Raw genomic sequence first — 21111 nt, 5'->3', positions numbered from 1 at the left:
ATGGGTTTACACCAAGAAGCCCTCATCCCTATCATGTTTATGTTGTAGGTACTATAAAATTTGATCACAAAGTTTCCATTTTGATCTGCCATTGCCCTCCTTCGCCCACTACTGATAGACTTAAACCAATTTCTGGTAAATTACAAAATCTTAGAATTAACTAGCAGTAATTTCAATTGACCTTGGAAAATACAGATGTGCAGTGCTTGGTTTTTATAATTCTTTAATATCTAAATCAAAACGAAGGGAGATGATCAAAAGTAATTAAAACCTAGAACTGTTCCACAGATTTTCTCAACTTAAAGAGATTCAATTGCAGATATTTTCTAGAATGGAAATAGTATATAATGTATATATAATATTTTCTAGAATAGAAATAGTATATAATGTAAAACTCTTAAGTTAAAATACAATTAAATTTTTTAAAAAGTTTGCTTTTGTAAATAAAGTTTCTTTGAAAATTTTCTTTTAACACCTATCTTTTTTACTTCTTGTCCACCACTTTTTTTTGTTTAATGTGAGAGAGAGAGCACACACACAATTATGGGGGGAGCGGAAGTGAAGGGCAAACGGAGAGAGAGAATCCTAAGGAGGCTAAACTTTCAGTGTGGAGCCTGATGTGGGGCTCAATCTCATGATCCTGAGATCACAACCTGAGCCGAAATCAGGAGTTGTATGCTTAACCAACTGAGCCACTTAGGTGTCCATCACCATTCTTACTAAACATTTCAGCAATCATGAGAAATCACAATCTTTTTTTCATATGCTTTGTCTGTTAGAATGAATGTATGGAAGATTTCTCCCCTGTGTCATCTTATTTTGAATGTATCCAGTAAGAATGTGCACAATATGGATGCTTATAGCACTTACTTCAGTTTATTTACTAAAATAGTATGCTGGAAGATTTTTGGTCCCAAATCTGAAAACATGATAATAAATTAAAAACAAAGCAGAACATATTTCCATTACCTCTTTCTCAATGTCTATTATCCTTTTTCCCCTTCTAACAGTTGAAATTTTAGTTTTCTCAAGATTAACTTCTCCTCTAGAAGATATGCAGTCTGATAATGATATTCTATATTTAATTTCAAATAAGTCTCTCTCTCTTTTTCTCCTTCTCTTTTTGCTTTGGCAGGCAAAGCACAGAGTTCCACCAACCAGATGGGACTTCATGAAGGGAAAAAGAAATAATGCTGTGTTTGGAACAATCATATTGGTATGTGTGGTCTGAATGTGAAATTAAATCTGCCTTCTTGGTTTGATATCCCAGAGAGGAAAGAAGGAGGGAATTGAGGATAAAAAAATAAAAATATCTCAGATATGCCATCTCTGCACAAAATAGTCTAAATGCAACCCAAGACAGAGGAAAAATGTAACTGGAAAGAAATCTGCAGGTGGCTTTGTCACCTAAGGATGTACAAAAAATAAAATGCTACAAATACTCAAATTTTTTCATGATTTGCCATGGACTGTTTCTAGTGATTCAGAGTTGATACCTGTTAGCCTGCACAAAGTAATGCCTAAAAGTAAAATTGTCGAAGAGAAATTTATAATAGACAGTAGAATAAAACACCTTCTTCCTCTGCTTTCGATGCCTGGAGCCCTTTATCTATGTTCTGACTTTACCCCCTCACTATATTTCTGGAAAATTATTGGCTGGGATGAGCTCTCCCCATTAAATTATGTGTTGTAATAAAAGAAGAACTATTTTGGAGACTATATAAAAGCATAGTACAGCTAAAGGGAAAAAAAGGAGAGTGATAATGATTTTCACAGGAATATCTCCAATCCAGTGAGATGACACTGTTAAAAATGTAAAAACTTTGAAGGAAAACCATCGCTTGTGAAATTTGAGAACCTAAATGGAATATGGCCTCAATACTTGAAGGCCTCAGAGCAGATCTACTCCAGGAAGAGATGATGGAAAACTAGTAAGAGATCTAATTTGAGTTTACAGAGCTTAAGAAATGAATGTCCCCCTCCAAAAATAAAAGAAAAAGAAAGAAAGAAGGAAAGTTAGAAAAAAAGAAAAGAAAATTACCTGGAAATTTATTGTGATAGAAAAATAAATAAAAAAGAAAAGGAAAGAACTCCACTGACAATCCAATCAGAAATATGTTCCCATGGCAGAGAAAAGTGGGGGAAAGAAGTGACATAAAAAGACAGAGAAGTGAAAATTAGAAAGTGAGCAATAAATGTTCAAGGAGAAATTGATTCTGCATTGGCATAATTGCTACTTTGAAGAAGAGAACAGAACCAATAAAACTTAAACATACACAGAAGAAGAAAAATTATCATTAAAAGAAATGTGATTTTAATGAAGGAAGATCTGAATATAGAGACTGAATGAAGAGAATCTCACTCCCAGGAAACATGATTCCACAGATTAATATGAACATAGATCTTTTTTTTTTTTAATTTTTATTTTATTATGATAGTCACACACAGAGAGGCAGACATAGGTAGAGGGAGAAGCAGGCTCCATGCACCGGGAGCCCGACGTGGGATTCGATCCCGGGTCTCTAGGATCGTGCCCTGGCAAAGGCAGGCGCCAAACCGCTGCGCTACCCAGGGATCCCTGAACAGATCTTTAAAAAATTTGCTGGAAATCCTCAATAAAGAATTCTCTAAGCAACCAGACCAGAAAATACACACACGTGGGAGCACACTGAAAAGGGAATATCAGGCTAGATTTAGATTTCTTCAGGGCAGCAGTCAGTCATAGAATATAGTAGAGCAAATTTTTTAAATCTCGGGAAAAGAAAAATCACATAGATTTTATTCATCCAAGATGAAAAGTGACAGAAAATATGTTCAAATATGTAAAACTGAATGAATTAGTTGTACTCCATAAGTTCTTGAGAAAAATTACAGAAACAACAAAAAGAAATAATGCAATAAATATGGTGCCTGTAGCAACCTGTACAGAAAGAAAACAAAACAGAACTCTAAGCATACCAACTAGTTAGTCTGGAACACAACGAGAAATTGGATATTCTAATATAATTTTTCTATAATTGTATATATATGTATATATCTTATTTTCTATTTCATCTGTATATTCATGCATAGAGAAATTTAATAAAAGTGTGAGAGGGAAAAATCTGTTATCATAATTAATGGTAAACCACATAAGCCTCTCAGTAACATAAAGAACAAGACAAGGTGATGACTGTTATTATTATTTAACATTATAGAAGTGCCACCCAATTCTCTGACTCAATTTATAATGTTATAAAAATTGGGAAGGATAAAAAAATGATCATAACGGATATAATATGAAATATGCCATTTGACTTATAAGAATTTGACATCATGAGGGTTACTTTCCGTATTTTCTTTTATAGCTTGAGCTCATTTGGGTTTCCCATGATATGGGAGCAGCTGAGCAAAGAAAGGAGAGCACTCAGGCAGTTATCATCTCAGGTGAGTAGTTGACACCATGGCATTAAGGTCTTCTTTCAGACTACTCTAGTTTTGCAGTGAAGAGTATTGCAATTTCATGCATCATTTGCTTTGCTAAGATTGATTTATTTTGTCTCTTCTTTTGGATTTTTTTTGCATAAATGTTTCAATTACATAGACTATCAAATGATTTTTGTTTGCTTGTTTGTAAACTACTGGAGAAATTGCAAACCCATAATGTCACTTATAGTTAATGTTCTAATGATGATAATTGATTCAGATTAGTTTTTCCAGGAACAAACTGCTATTTTAAGTAAAGGGTAGATTAGATGCACATACAGATAATCATATATTTGTGGAACCTAAGATGATAAAATTTAAAAAGTTATTCAGTAAAGTGGTAAGTTACATAATTATTAGGCAAAAATCAATAGTTTTCCTCCATTAAAACATCTCTTAGGAAATATAATGGAAAGAAATATTTGTATTTCTTTGTATTGTATAATGGAAGAAATATTTGTATTAATAATAGTGACAGGAGAATAACGTGTCTATAAATAAACTTAATATTAATGGGAAACATTTAACCTTTGAGAGATGATTGTCATGAATAATGTGATGACCTGTCTGGATGCCCCTTTCAGGGCCAACACATCAATTTTACTTGCTGCTAAAAATATCAGCAGCTGAATATTCACACCTGTGCCTCTCACTGGGATTTGTCCCCAGTCACAGGGAAATGTCTCCCCAAGGTTACACCTCCTTCCAGGGCTCTGCCCATAGTCATTGACTGTGCAGGAGAGAAAAAAAGTTTTCCTCAACCCTCTGAGGGTCCCTGGCTGGGTCTAGATTTCACATGAACGCAGAGATTTATAAGAGAAAAGCACACAGATTTCATGGAATTTTTATATGTACATCCTCACAAGAGAATGAAAACCTGAAGAAGTGATCAGAGCAGGAAGGTTTTATACCTTTTAGACAAAGAGATAATCAATTCGTGAAGAATTGACAAGACACAGGAGTTGGAGCTAGGGATAGTAAATGGTGAAGAAATAACTAAGGAAGTATAGTTAGTTTAACAAGGTTTGTTTATACAGAGTTCTCTGCTCCAAATTCTTTGTCTCTAGAGATAAGAATACCTTCTTTCCTCTTGGTACAGCAAGGGTACTTTTCACTTTGGCGATTTCTCCCCTGCTCTCAGGGAAGAAGGGCAAGTGTGGAGGGACATCAGAGTGGCCTTCCTGCTTCTGCTGTTTTCTCAGACTCACTTCAGCTTAAAATATTCTATATACCAACATGCCATATATCGGAGTTGCATGTCCTGAACTCCATCAATTGGCTGATACAAAAATGTGAAGGCCTTGTGTCCTTGCCTCAATTTGGGATAATTATTAAGGGCCATCCCAGCTTCATGGCATCTCGCAGAATTAGCTACAAATACACTGTGAGTCTGATTTCCTTTGGCCTAACTCTGCCTTTCTTTCATGCTTTCTCTGTCACTCTCTCAGGCATACTTGGGATTGGCATTTCCTTGTTCTCTTAGATTGAAGCTGTGGGTGTGAATAGAGGAAGCAGTGGCTAATAATTCCAGGTGTTCTTTACAGGTTCCGTCTTAGCATCATCTGAGTTTACGAGAAGATACCTACATTCAGAGCTTGTCATGTGCTTGTCTAGATTAACAAAGGCATTTCTTTTTCCTCCTTTGCCATTTCCCCTTCAATAGAGAAAACTACATAAGGGGATCCGGGATCCCAAATGCCACCCTGAATTCTGAACATACATGAATGAGTTTATATAGTCATGGACAAGTATAACCTTAGTGTCTTCACATTCATAAACATTTCAGAATCTCTGTTCTTTTAATGTCCGAATAAAATAAGTTCCACATATGTCTGAGAAGATCTGGGAAATGTTTACGTGGGATACATTTTCTATGGCAGAATGAAGAATTTTGCTGCTGTTGCAGAGATGAGAAAGCAATACATTCTGCTTTGGGAATAGTGAATCGCAAAAAGAAACACATAAATTAGATCCTTGAAGGAATGTAGAAGAATAAACAAGGTTTCACATTGGCTTTTATGCTTAGAAACCTCAATTTACATCTCACAAGCAAATGAAAAACCACACTTTTATTTCAAATTCCAGAAAACTACAATTTTTCATAGTATGGGGTATCGCGATTTCATTGTAGAAAAAGGTTTAAACCTAACTTTTAGGTTGAATTATATATAAAAAGATTAAAAATATGAATAATATTATTTATGAACTATCAGTGACTTCATTTTTGTTATATGTACAAGGAGATAATATGCACAGTTTCTACATCTTACATTAGGTGATAGATCAAAATAAGAAATTGGGAAATGTATACAAAAGCATTAATAATGTACAGTTTTATGAAAATTCAAAGTATTGTTATTGCTTCAAATAATTGTTATTTTTATTGACACTATCACAATTCCAAAATATTTGTAACCTTCTCAAAAATAGGGATGTCAATAACTTAAGAAGAAGAGAAAAACATTAAAAGACTGCAAATACCTTGAGGATAAAGATGGTCTTATTTCTCTTATTACACCATGGTAGAATACATTAGTTCTTGACTGGTTATGGAATTAGTCAGGGTTCTTCAAAGAAATAGGGTATATACAGATGAAGCATCATTATGAGGAATTGATTTATGTGATTTTTATGGTTGAGAATTCCCACAATCTTCTCTCTGCAAAATGGAGTCCTAGGAAATTTAGTCTGAGTCAAAAGGCCTGTGAACCATAGGAGCTGATGGAGAGCAATGGAAGATTAAATGAGATGTCCCAGCTCAATCAGTGAGACAGAAAAATAGGGATGAACCTCTCTTTCCTCTGCCTTTTTTTCTATTCAGGTCCTCAATGGATTGGAGGATGTCTAATCACTTTGGGGAGAAAAATCTACTTTACTGAGTCCACCAACTGAAATGCTAATTTTATCTGGAAACACACTCATAGACCATTCAGAAACAGTGTTTAATGTAGGCATCCCCATGGCTCAATCAAGTTGACATATAAAATTAACCATTGCTGTTATAATATTAACAAATCAGATAGATAGGGATAGATGGATGGATATTTATGTAGAGATATATTTTATAAATGACATGATATAATTATAAAAAATAAAATTATTAAAATTATATATATATATTTTAGATATACTATATCTGTGTATAATGATAAAGAAGTTATATAATTGAATTTTGAAAATTTTAATATATTAGCAATTATTAAATATTTCATTTGAATATTGATTTTCTTTTTTGAATACATTGTTTTTAAAGCTAATGTGAAAATACGTAACATCTAGATATGCTTCTGTTTGCACTGCTACATTTAATGTAGTTGCTCTTGAGAGTATTTTAGATCATTAATACATTGTACTCTCACCACAGTGAGCATTATGATTTATAACACAGTTTTTAAAAATGTGTTTTAATTAGATAAACAGTGAATGATTGAAAGAACCAGATCAGCCTGTAATATATTCTTTCATTTCTCTTAATGAAAATATAGAAACCTAAAAATACTAAGCCTTTTTAATCAACGTTAAATCATTCATATTGGAGATGCCTGGGTGGCTCAGCGGTTAAGCATTTGCCTTCGGCCCAGTGAGTGATCCTGGAGTCCCAGGATCGAGTCCCACATCGGGCTCCCTGCATGGAGCCTGCTTCTCTCTCTGCCTCTGTCTCTGCCTCTCTCTCTCTCTCTCTCTCTATCTCTCATTAATACATAAATAAAATCTTAAGAAAATAAATCATTCACATTGAATTTACATTGTATATTAGGCATTAAATAAATTTTGCCTCTGTCTTGTGAAGGCAAATTCTCACAACCAATGCATTCCCAGATAGAGCTAGAAACTTTGGAAATAAGTTTAATACTTTCAAGTCACTGACTCCTTGTATAGTATCCTAGTGTTCCAGTTAATGAACATTTTAAATGTGTCTCAGGGTAAGATTTGAAAAACTAAGTGACGTCATTTTTTTTTTTTTTAACAGAAATACATTGAGGGCCCACATCATGTCTGGCACTGCTCTAGACTCTGGGAACATACCAATTGTGCAAAGTGCAGGTATACCATAAGCATTCACAAAGCTTTATTCTAGCACAAAAATGTACTCATTGAAATAATGCAATTCAAATTGATTAGATATTTGTCTACATATAGAGGAATATGCTGATGAATATTAGCAAGGGTATATATAATTTGATTCATAATTGGTTTAACCTATTAAAGCATCCTATGAAACATTTAGGTTGATTTTATGTCTTTGGCCACAGGAAAAAAAAATCAGGTAATATTATTGAAAACATTCCAAAGAATTTGGCTTTGCATCTATAAATGATAAATAATTGACCAGGAGTATGACTCAGTCTTGCTTGCTACCTGTAGGTTGACAGCATTCCAGATATTTCTCATATCGTAGCATGAAGCGCATGTTTAGGGGACCTGATTAATGGGTCTCTTTATTCAAGTCACAACTTGATATGTACATCAAGCCATCAAATTAATGACAGTATTCCTATATGATCTGTGTTTTGGTTATTCAGATGTTTTGCCTCCACATCCCCACTTCCATCTTCCTCTTGAGGTATGGGGGCTGGGATTTTGCAAAAGATATTTCTCCTTTGGCAGATCATTCCCTACTGGATTTTGCTAATACAGGTCACCAGAGGAAAACTAGAGGAAGAGGCAAGCAAAAGGTCTTACTCCTTCTGTTGAACTGTTCCTATCAATGTCCTCTTAACAGTGATTCTTCTCGGGGATCCCTGGGTGGCTCAGCGGTTTAGTGTCTGCCTTCAGCCCAGGGTGTGATCCTGGAGAACCGGGATCAAGTCCCACATCAGGCTTCCTGCATGGAGCCTGCTTCTCCCTCTGCTTGTGTCTCTGCCTCTCTCTCTCTCTCTCTCTCTGATGAATAAATAAATAAAAACTTAAAACAAAAAAACAACAGTGATTCTTCTCTCTACCCCAAGCAATTTATCTAGTTTTCAATATTTTTTCAACTATACCCAAACCAGGCTCATGGTTACCTTCAGAGACCATCTGGGCAGTGGCCCTACTCAAGTGTTGGAGTCCCAGTTTCTGACAGGTCCTGCTCTGAGTCTCTGACACACCAGCCACAGCTAGGTTATGCCTCACCTCCAGAGATCTGAGTTCCTTTCTGAATGTTTTCCTGTAAGGTTCTAAGCTCTGATAAACCCCAACCTCTGCCCTTTCTTCACAAAATCCTAGAGACAACAGCTACTTCCTGCAAATAGAATTTCTGTTATGCCTGTTTTCCCTCTCTGCCTTTCTGTCCTTCAATTATGGTTTAATTTCTTATATTAATTTTCCAGTTAAAATAATTAGTATGATTCTGTTTTCCTGTCTGGATCCCAACTGATATGGATTAACTAAAATTAGTTTAAAAATTGACCTTAGGTTTTGAAATCAACTGTTGACACAAAACATGATGACGAAAGTAGACGTTCCAGATCAGGATCAAACAAGAGCTTGAGGTGAAAGAATATTCAAAACATTAAGAACAAATCTTTAAATAGATGTCTATCTTATATGCTGGTTATCATTCATCCTTTGTTGCAACTGAATTACGAAGAATATTGAATTCTGCTTATGGGAGTCACTGTGCAAGGGTTTACATTTGCAAATTCAAACAATGCATGATTCTTTACCTCAAAAAGCTACTCTGAAGACAGAGACAGTTATATTCTAGCAGTATGTACACATTTATACACTGATATCATGTATAAACAACATATAATATTCAGAAATATTACAGAGAAGTTGGTAATTAACTGCCTGGTTGAAGAAAAGGGATTGACCACAGAAGAGGTAAAGACCCAGACAAAGTAAATGGTTCAGTTAAATTTAATCTCTTTACTGTGACCTAGAAGCTTCAATGAATTGAAGAAGTTTGTCAAGTAGATAAAAGGAAAAAAAGTATTCTTGGAAGAGAAAGTTTTAAACAATGTGCCATGCATGTAAACTGCAAATTTGTTTGTAGTTTACAAATTATTGTAGGATATAGTGCCCCAGGAAGAGAAGAGTTGGGTCTAGTTTGGAAGTAGATAATCTAAGAAGTTTAAAATTATTTTAAATATGATGAGGAATCACTGAAGAAAAAAAATGTACGAGTAAAACAGCCACAAATTGACTTTATAGAAAAATATAGAGGCAGAAAAAGAAGTTATAAAATTATATCAAGAGTCCAGGTGAAAGATGAAATTGAATTTAAGGAGGTGTCAGCATAGATGGGGAGGTGAGGGCAGCTTAGAGAGGTACTTACTAGTCACCTATGGAAATGACTGTAAAAATGAAGTGAAAGAGAAGTGATTGGGAGACATAACAAATTTGGATAAATGGTATCATCAACCGAAGTAGGAAATTTAATGAGGAATTCTATTTTGGAGGAATGATAGAAAGATAATTTTAATATGAAGTGTATTGTGTTGCAGGTCCTGCATCTCATATGCAGATCCACTCTAAGCAATCATGAGCTGTTATTTATACCTGAGTATGAAGACTTACAGCTTGAAGATAGACTGGGGAGTTAAATGTATATTCAATTGCATGTTAAACTAAACAACTAAATGAGGATTTCTAGGAGCACATGCAGAATCAAGAAAGAGGAGAATCAAGGATAGAAATCTAGGGAATCTCAAAATTTGACAAACTTCCCAGTGCACCAACTCTATACTATACACTTAATTAACTATCTTTATAAGACTTGGAGTTAAAAGAGTACCTTGAGTAAATTGTGGCATATCTATGTTACACTTCTCTATATAGAATAGAGACTAGAATTCTTTTTTAAAATGCCTTAATGTTATACGTACACTAAAAGAGTGAAAAATTAAGTTGGTCAAAACAGATTCCCATGCCATGTATATGGTGTCATTTCAATTAAAATATGTAAATGTCTATAGAAAAAAATGACACTAAGATATAACATCATAATGTGATATCTACCTGATAGGATTCTGGTGTCTTTTATTCTTTGTGTACATAGCTATTTATCAAAATATTTGATATACATATATATATTTAATTTTAAATTTCATATAATTTATAATTAAAATTTTAATTTTAATATATTTAAATTTTAAATTTAAATAAGTGTAAGTATGTTTAAAACTTTACCTCAAATAGTTGATGAGATTTAATAAAAACTGAGACCTCAAATAGCATTATCAGGCAAGGTCTTGATGTCTACAGAGAGTAGATGATGTAAGAAAAGGGCTTCTCTAAGAATATATATGCAATGTAACAATCTTTGTGATCTCCACTTTGATCACCATAGTCTAAACTACCAACCTACCTAATTGATTGCTTGCCCTCTCTGACTAACTAGTCTCCTTCCTTCCATTACTGTCCATGGCCAGGACCTATTCTCCACACAAAAGCCAGAGTGTTACTTTAAAATGATAATTCGGATTATGTTACTCCTTAGCACAAAAATCAAAGGCCTTGTTTTGCAATCTTATTCCTTTCATAACTTGGCCTTCAACCTCATCTCTGAACTTGGCCCATACGAGCCTTTTCCAGGAATATTAGTCACTTTGCAGGTCCAAACCTACTCCTATGTATGTCCCTTTGTTCTTGATAGTCCTTCCTCAAATTTGCTTTAATCTCAGAAAAACATTAGTCCCTCACAGATGACCTACCTGAGCATTTTGTCTTGAATGTGCTCTGTGCCTCCTTAACATGCTTCTTTTGCCTATATAAACTTTAGCCACTAAGGTATTACATATGAAGAAATTTATGTGTATTTGCATATGTTGTTTCTTCCCCATCAGAATGGGAACTGTATGAGAGAAGGACCTTATTTGTCTTGTTTACTGGTGAATTATCAATCTTTAAAAAGCAGGCTTTCCAGTAAGTATTTGCTAAACAAGCGAATGTGTTTTTTTAGAAGTGCCTGAATAAGAGCTAGTCCTTGATTGTATAAGTACTTGCTAAAAAAAAATGCTCAGAAATTCACAATAGAAATTGCTGTAAGTGCCAAAAGAAAAAACAATATTTATCTACAAGAAATTTGCCTGTACAGCTTAAAAAATTCACTCATGCATCCATCTGCATTATCACTGAAGACTTTGATTCATGAAATCTAAGTTGGGTAAGAGGGTTTTTAAATTATTATTTTGTGGGTATTTTTTTTAAGTTTCATACTTGAAATACTGGTGATTCACTTCAGAAACTATTTATCAAATAATATTTTTTACATAAAAGAACACGTTTGATTTTTTTAATTTAATAATTAATTTTGGCATTTTGGCTGGACAATTCATGTGTAAAGGGATGCAATTAATTTTGAATCACAACTCTCAGTAAAAATATGAAACTTTATAAGGTATTTATGATTGTGAACTCATATATTGGAGAAGTGTTGCTGCAGATTGAGCATTATGTGTTTTAATTTTCATTTTATATTCATGGAAATTCATGCTATAGCATATTCGTAGCATCTAACAGTGAATTTTAATGAATAATTAGAAATATGGATTCACAAATATTCATTAAAAATGCTTGACTATGTTGGAGTGTTATGAAAAGCAGCAACGGTCCGGGCTTAACAGCAATTTTTTTTCTCAGATTTTAGTTCATTGAACTTTTCTAAAGATATTTTATTAGAATAACAGAATAATTTTTTAAGGTTATAGTCAAGTGCTTACACATAAATTTAAACATCATATCATTAAATTCAAAGTCTCTTTTATGTGACAAAATATTAACATACACAAAATCTACTTCATAAGTAAACATTTTGAGTAGGACAGGAAAATATAAATACTTTTTCTTAATCATTTCCTGTGACAGGAATATCTGTTAACATTTATCTGAAACCTGTGTAGAACTTGTTCAGATATGGGCAGACTCAAAATAAGCCCTGAACTGGTTTGTTTTTGCTTTTCCTTTGTTTGTGAATGAATAGGGATACTCACACACTCTATAAAAGAATCAAGTTAGGTTTCCACCCTCTCAATGTTGAGATAATACAGATACATCCCTATGAAGACATAGACAAAGTAGGATTCTTACTGAATAATTAAACTGATAGACAACCAATGCTGAAATTTCATTGGATTGTAAGTAGAAAGATGATGGAACTGGATGGGGGTGAGGGTTCAGTGCTTGATCTATAGAGCCTTTACCTCATGACAGCCTGAAAAAAGAAACAAACTCATTCCTTGCTGTTATAATTTCCACATCCAGGAAGACAATGAAAATTCTTTAAAAACAAAAACATATGGGTTAAAAAATGGTTAGAAAATAGGAAAGAGCATACTTGTTATAGTCTCTAAGTCGGGTTAAGAAAAAGAAAAAGTCAGCATCCCTGGGTGGTGCAGCAGTTTAGTGCCTGCCTTTGGCCCAGGGCATGATCCTGGAGACCCGGGATCAAGTCCCATGTTGGGCTCCTGGTGCATGGAGCCTGCTTCTCCCTCTGCCTGTGTCTCTGCCTCTCTCTCTCTCTCTCTCTCTCTCTCTCTCTCTCTGTGTGACTACCATAAATAAATAAAAATTAAAAAAAAAAAAGTCTAGTAGGAATTTAGCCTGGAAGGGCACTATAGTTTTTGAGAGATGACATGTATTTCTTGTGTGAAGAATAATATCCAAACTTGGATATAAGGCAAAATACATAATGCTAAATCTGCAGTAACATTTCTTCAATATGAGTTTACAATTATAAATACCTTATAAAGTTTCATATTTTTACTGAGAATTGTGATCAAAATTAATCACATCCCTTTACACTTTTCAATATCATACTGGAGCACTGTTACAGGACTATCCAGGGACTATATAATTATCTAAGGAAAGCATTCTTTTGTTTTCCGACTATTTATCATTGATAAGAAGCTATGGTGTTACATGTTTCCTTGTATATTTTTCCCAGTAAAAGTGAAAATTAATCCTGTTTGTTAGAAAATATAACTCCAAAAGTTCAGTTTTTCACTCAGTAGGAGAGTGAACTGTTGTCTCTAACTTAGCAAACTTATCGTTGCATGCATTCTCTGACTGTGTAAATCTCCCTCAAATCCCCTTTCAACCAGCTTCTCTATCCTGCTGATGTCCTCACTAGATAAATCTTTACTCTATATGCAGTCTATATTTGTAAATTATATTTTGACACTACCATGGTGATGAAAGGAAGATGCTATTTCAGTAGGATGGAAATTCTTTAGGTTTCTGCTGTAAGTGAATATCTGGGCAGAGAGCTGCATGCTTAATTTTCTTTGTTTGGAGTTATGCTCTCATCTGGATATCCCTACCTGTCTTTACAGTCTGGTTTCCAATGCTTTTTTTCTGTAAAAAACTAGCTAAAAAATCCCTCAAAATTTCTTGTTCTTTTAATATCCATTCTAGAAAATCTAGAATTCTATGCAAACCCAAACTTCTGTCTTTTCATGTCTGTCCAGATGTAGCTATATGCTGCCATGTACAGAAATGGGTAGGCTAACACCAGTATACCCACATGGTTACCTAGACAAGTAGAATAGGCGGGCACTGAGGGGGGCACTTGATGGGATGAGCACTGGGTGTTATTCTGTATGTTGACAAATTGAACCCCAATAAAAAATAAATTTATTAAAAAGTATATAAAGAAATATTACTGTGCTCCTTCTATCGCTCTGCTCTCTGTATCCTTAGACATTCTCAGCAGGTACCCTTGCCTCCTAATCAAAGAAAATAGAAACAAGGGGGATCCCTGGGTGGCTCAGCGATTTGGCGCCTGCTTTTGGCCCAGGGCATGAGTCCTGGAGTCCTGGAGTTTCAGGATTGAGTCCCACGTCAGGCTCCCTGTATGGAGCCTGCTTCTCCCTCTGCCTGTGTCTCTCCCTCTCTCTCCCTCTGTGTCTCTCATGAATAAATAAATAAAATCTTTAAAGAAAAAAAAAAGAAAATAGAAACAATAAGATACAAATTTTCTCTACTTCTTGATATAAAAATCTATAAACATATAAGCCTACCTGAATTTATGTGAAACTGCATCCTTCCTTTGATGATCAGTAATAGATAAATGATTAATAATGTTAGGTTTCCATAAACATATGGATTTCAGAATATATGATGAGAAATCGGAATATTTAATACTAAAAGCAGAATGAAGAAATGAATGGTAGGAATATATTTTGTAAAAAGTTATATAGGAGTATTGCATAGGAAATGATATTTGAAAATACAAAGTATTCCAAGTGGTTTTCTGTCTGTTGTGGGGTTCTTGATTATTTTAATTTTCTCTTTACATTTTAGGTGTTTCAAGTTTTAACTCTCTAGATCCTTCCTAAGGTATTTTGGGTCTACTCAGCTTGTGATTTGTTTTCTTAGAAAGATGTTATTATGTTTCCTCAGATTCTATGTAAAATATTCCCCTCTTCAGAACTGGAGGTTTTCTCAGTTCAAGGAGGGCTTTTTTTGTTTGTTTGTTTATTGCTGTGTTTCCTTTTGTAGTTGTTGTTGCTGTTTTAGTTTTACTGGAGGATAAACACCTTTTGCTGACCTATCTATACAGCAATCCTAACCCAGCAAAGAATCCCTTAGTAGGGATTGCCCTACTAAGTCATGCATTTCTTTCCAAGGGATATTAGACTCACTATATGTAAAATGTTTCCCTTTTATCAAGTATCTTAACATAATGATCTATGGCACACAGTGTCTTTCCAAATTTACAGAAGAGATAAGTCAAACCATCAATTGAGATGTTTACTTTTATAACCAAGCTAACTTTCTCTCAAAGAATCATTTTTAGGCGATGACCTCTTAATTTTACATACAATTTGATATTGGGGACAAATATTATACATAAGTACTGATTTTTGAAGGCTCCTCTTAATTCTTCCCTAGGAAGTCAGAGATTTTTTTTAAAGCTAGATAAGGTAGGTTGGAGGTAGGGTTTTAAATTATCCACGTTTATGAGTTAATAGATTTTCATAGCAACTAATCTTTCTAGGGTATCTATTTGAACATTAGTTATACAAAGAATGCAAACACTTGGCAGGGTTTTTTATTTTAGGGTGTGATGTCTAAATGCTAGCAATAAATATTTTAGTAGTTAATGAGTGGTTTAAGAATTAAAACATATATTTCAGTCTGAAATATAGCTACTCTAACTTCTTCATCTAAATAATGTCATGTAAAAATAAATGAAACTAAATAGGCTAACAATATTTTAAATCCACCAGAATTAATAGAATGGGAAAAAAATAAAAGAAGAAGAAAATTATTTGGAGAGTCAGCAAAAGAAAAACCCCTAGGCTTCTGGAGATTAAAGTGAATTGGGAAGCTATTATGGCACCTTTCTTTCATTGAATGTAAATTATATATTTCTTCACACGTACTGCATTTAAAAATGTATTACAAAATGGAATTTTAAAATGATACCGAATTTTTAAAAATGAGACTCAAGAAATTCTAAGATGCTTGACTTCTATGTGGAATTACATATACTTTGAAATTCTTTCTTCTTGTCATTAAAGAGAGACAAAGACTGAACTTTTGTTAATTGATTCAGCCAGCATTTATTAAGCACTCACTATGTCTATGTTGCTACATATTCCAAAAGCTGCCTATGATAATGCGAGAAGTGTGTAATACATTGAAGAAGCAAAATATGTTCCTAAACAAAAATGAAAAATATTTCAATAGTTAGAAACAAGAAATTTACTAGGATATCTTTAAAATTTCAGAAGTAATCATCAAATTATTGTGCATTTTTGTTTGGAAACATTTTGCATCTTCAATGTATTATTACACATTTTATGCAAAGAAAAAGAGACAAAAACCCCTTTCTTTTTTAAAAACCAGATTGTATTTATTTATTTGAGAGAGAGAGAGAGACAGTGAGAGAGAACAAGAGCAGAAGGGAGGAGAGAGAGAGAGAGAAGCAGGCTCCCCACTGAGCAGGGAGCCTTGGATGTGGGGTTCAATCCAAGGATCATGACCTAAGGTGAAGGCAGACGCTTAACCCACTAAGCTACCCAGGTATGCTTATAAAACAGAATCTTAAATAGAAAATGAATTGGTGGTTGCCAGAACAGAGGTGGGTGGGAGGATGGGTGAAATAGATAAAAGGAGGGTAGCCTGGTGGCTCAGCGGTTTGGCGCTGCCCTCAGCCCAGGGCATGACCCTGGAGACCCCTGATGGAGTCCCGCATCGGTCTCCCTGCGGGGAGCCTGCTTCTCCCTCTGCCTGTGTCTCTGCCTCTCTCTCTATGTCTCTCATGAATAAATGAATAAAATCTTTAAAAAAATAGATAAAAGGGGATTAAGAGTATACTTATTGTGATGAGCACTGAGCAATGTATAGACCTGATGAATAATTATGTTGTACACCTGAAACTAATGTATTACGGCTCTTAATTATACTTCAATTAAATATATGAAATTAATATAGATATTATAGCTTCGTTAAATAAAAATAACCTGCTGTCAATTTAACAAGTTAGTAGTCATAAATTCAATGTCATAGTTTGTTGTATATTGATCAAAATGTTATAGTGCAAAAAAAATGTTATAGTGCAGACCTAGTCTCAACACAGCCCTACAATAAAAGACAATAAATAAATTTGTCAAATGGACATTTAATATTACATGTTTAAACATTATTCAATGCATCTATAATGTATCCAAAAACTTATATATAATTTTCAAAATCACTGTTTATGTGTGTGTATATACATACACATTTAATTTGGAATAAAATTAGTTGTATAGGAAAGTTGCAAAGATAGTACAGAGAGTTTCCATATATACTTTATCCAGTTTCCATTAATCTTAACATAACCATGGTACATTTGTCAAACTAAGAAATTATCACTGGCACATTACTATTAAGTTTGCTTTTAAGCAAAGTATAGTTTATTTGGATTTCATCAACTTTTCTATCAGTATCTTTTTTCTGTTTCTGAATCCCATCCTGGATACCACCTGGCGCCTTGATGTATTTGTCTCCTTAGTCTCCTCTTCTGTGAGTTTCTCAGTATTTGATTTACATGACTTTGGCAGTTTCGAAGAGTACAGGAAAAAATATCCTGTAAAACTTTCTATATTTGGGGTTATATGGTGCTTGTCTCATGATTGGACTGAGATTATAGCTTTTGGGGAAGAATGCCACAGAAGTCAAAATATCCATGTCATCACATCATGTCAGAAGTGCGTAATATCCGCCCAATGTGACTGATGTTGTTAACTTCGATCGTTTAGTTAAAGTAGTTGTTCCAGGTTACCCCATTGTAAAGTTACTATTTTTTCCCTTTTCATATTTTATTTTTAGGGTGAGTCGCTAAGTCCAGTCCACATTTAAGGGGGAGAGAAGATTAAGCCCTACTTCCAGAGGGTGGAGTATCTACAGTTACTATTTGAAAATCTTCTGACGGTAGGAAGGGAGGCTCTCACTACTATTCAATACTTATTTTTAAAAACTCAGAAACATGTAAAGCAGTTTCAAAACTTCTAAGCTATATAATCTGTGAGAAATATATTCATTAGGCTACCATGTTTTTGCACAGTTCTTTTTTGTTGTTAACCTTAATGTTACCCAGTCAAAATACTGTTTTCCAAAAGTCCTTGGGTCAGCAACATTTGCACTCCATGCTCTGCAGTAAGGCTATGTTAAATATTGAAATATAGTTAGATTCACTTTTCACACGTTATATTCCATCAGTAGACTTTTTGACATTCTGCTTGATTCTTTTCCTTTCTTTTTAAATTTTCATACATTAAAGTTCATGCTTTGTACATTTCCTGAATTTGAGCTGCTACATAGAATGATGTATCAAGCACCCCAGTATCATATGGAACATTTCTACTACCCTAAAACATCCTCTGTAATTCCCTTTTGCCCTCAAAGCACACTCCATGCCTCCAAACCCTTCCACTGAACTTCTTAGATTTGCCTTTATAGAATGTTATATGGATGGAATACTACAACCAACAGCCTTTTAGTTTTTGGTTTCTTGAACTGGGCAAAATGCATTTAGATTCAAACATGGTTTTGTGTTAATATTTTTTATTATTAAAGTATAACTGACATACAATGGTTTATTAGTTTCTGGTGTACAACTTAGCAATTTGACAATTCTATACATTACTCAATGCTTATCAAATTAAGTGTAGCCACCATAGGTCACCATACAATGTTATTACAATATTATTGATTATATTCCTTATGCTATACTTTTCATCTCCTTGATTTATTTATTTTATAACTGGAAGTTTGTACTCCTTAATCGCCTTCACCTATTGTGTCCATCCCTCCATTCCTCTACCTTCTGGCTACCACTAGTGTATTTTCCTTTTAGGAGTTTGTTTCTAGTTTTTCTTATTTGTTTGTTTGCTAATTAATTTTGTGCTTTGTAGATTCCACATATTTGTGAAATCATATGGTATTTGTCTTTCTCCATTTGACTTATTTCACTTAACATAATATCCTCCAGGTCCATGCATGTTGTCAGAAATGGAAGGATTTTGTTATTTTATATGGCTGAATAATATTGTGTATATACACCACACTGTGTACATATGCCACAACTTCTTTATCCATTCATCTATTGTTGGACACTTGGATGACTTCCAAATCTTAAATATTATAAATAATGCTGCAACAAACATAGGGGTGCATATATCTTTTCACATTGATGTTTTCATTTCACTTGCATAAATAACACAGAAGTGGAACTACTGGATCATATGGTATTTCTATTTCTAGTTTTTCTGAGGAAGCTTCATACTATTTTCCATAGTGGCTTTACCAATTTACATTTCCACCAACAGTCCACTTTGGGTTCCCTTTTCTACATACCCTCACCAGCACTTGTTATTTCTTGTCTTTTTGATACTAGCCATTTTGACTGGTGTGAAGTGATAACTCACTATGGTTTTGATGTGCATTTCCCAGGTGGTTAGTGATCTTGAATATCTTTTTATGTATTTGTTTGCCATCTGTAATCCTTGGGAAAATGTCTATTCATGTTCTCTGCCCATTTTTAATTGAATTTCATTTTGCTTTTGAGTTGTATACACTTTTTATATATAATGGGTATCAACCCCTTATTGGATATATTATTTGCAAGTATCTTCTCTTATTTCATAGTTTGCTTTTTTGTTTTGTTGATGGTTTCTTTCACTGTGCAAAAGCTTTTTCATTTGATGGAGCCTCAGTTGTTTATTTTTGCCTTTGTTTCCTAATATATTTTTCTTTTTATTGTTGAATAGATATTCCATTGTAGAGAGGTACTGGTTTGTTTATCCATTCTTCTGTTAACAGATATTTTGGTTCCTTCCAATCTTTGGTGATTCTGAATAAAACCGCTACAAGCATTCACAAACACCTGTTCATGTGAACATGAGTTTTAAATTTATTTGGATAAACATCTAGGCAGAGATTGATGGGTCTATTGATGAGTCTATTATTAACTGTAATATTCCAAAATTTTCCAAAATGTCAAAATGGCTATTCCATTTGGTATTTCCACCAGCAGTGTTTGAGAGTTCTTTTTGCTTTGCATTTATTTGTTGTTATTTAAAAATTATTTCAACACTAAGATCCTGCCATATTCATCTCTAATTCAAGAACTCAGCATAGTGTAAATCATTTGCTAATAATGCTTAGAATATTGCTAATTGCAGTGATAATTTAACTAGTTACTATGTAATAACTCACATTCATTACTGTGAACACACAAATTTAAAAAATAATCGTGCAAATAACTTTACATCTTCACAGCAGTTGTAGAATGTAACCTCAAAACAACTCTGTAAGTGGGTATTAACATTACGATTTTTATTATTATGTTTATATTACAGAAAAAGCATATGAAGCACAGACCTCTTGTTCAATTTAAATTCAAGTTAGTTAACATATAGTGTATTGTTAGTTTCAGAGGTAGAGTTTAGTGACTCATCAGTTGCATATGACACTCAGTGCTCATTCCATCAAGCATCCACCTCCAGAAGCAAAGATCTCTTAAGCAACCTCTTCACCATCACAAAACTCTTAAGTGGTGGAGTCAAGATTCAATTAAATCTTCATCTGATGTTATCAGCTTAGCTCAAATATTATTTTAAAATTATCACCAATAAAAAAAAAATTATCACCAATATATCCATTACCCATAATATCTCCACAAACTATTAGTGGAGTCTGAAGTCCACAGAACTTAGAACAACAAGAAAGGTTAGTAGTCAAGCAAGTTAAAATAGTGGCTAAAAAAAGAGAAATCTGCCAAAGTGTCTTTTCTGGCTCTGGATTAGGAGCTTTGCAAACTGACATAAATGATACAATGCCTCTACCTCCATTTCCTCCACTAGAAAACAGAACTAATTATTACTTCATGAGGGGTATGGAACAATACCTCAAACTTGGTAGCACACAGTAAATTTCACCTCTAATATTAGGATTTGTTCATTGTATTTGATATCATAGAGGAAAGTATAGATAATATACTGATAGAAATTTTTTTTAGGGATGCCTGTGTGGCTCAGTGCCTCTTTCTCTCTGTCTCTCATGAATGAATAAATTATTTTTTAAGAAAGATTTTTTTAATTTTTTTTTTATGATAGTCACAGAGAGAGAGAGAGAGAGAGAGAGAGAGGCAGAGACACAGGCAGAGGGAGAAGCAGGCTCCATGCACCGGGAGCCCGACGTGGGATTCGATCCCGGGTCTCCAGGATC

At 34.0% G+C, this 21111-nt stretch overlaps 1 long non-coding RNA gene across 2 annotated transcripts in view; it reads left to right on the top strand.

Annotated features, from left to right (window-relative positions):
- Nucleotides 1-21111, top strand: part of LOC144287531 (uncharacterized) — a 146106-nt gene that overhangs the window by 43643 nt on the left and 81352 nt on the right. Inside the window, exons 2-5 of one of the 2 annotated variants that reach the window (XR_013355315.1) lie at nucleotides 1136-1216; nucleotides 3348-3426; nucleotides 7436-7509; nucleotides 17713-17814. This is a non-coding gene — a long non-coding RNA (uncharacterized LOC144287531). Of the gene's footprint in view, nucleotides 1-1135; nucleotides 1217-3347; nucleotides 3427-7435; nucleotides 7510-11237; nucleotides 11319-17712; nucleotides 17815-21111 lie in introns of those variants that run through there. The other variant, XR_013355316.1, reaches the window with a different exon arrangement.

This window comes from Canis aureus, chromosome 17, assembly GCF_053574225.1.
Source record: "Canis aureus isolate CA01 chromosome 17, VMU_Caureus_v.1.0, whole genome shotgun sequence".
NCBI lineage: Eukaryota > Metazoa > Chordata > Mammalia > Carnivora > Canidae > Canis > Canis aureus.
Note: the sequence above shows the minus strand (reverse complement) of the source record. Positions and strands in the feature narration are given on the sequence as shown.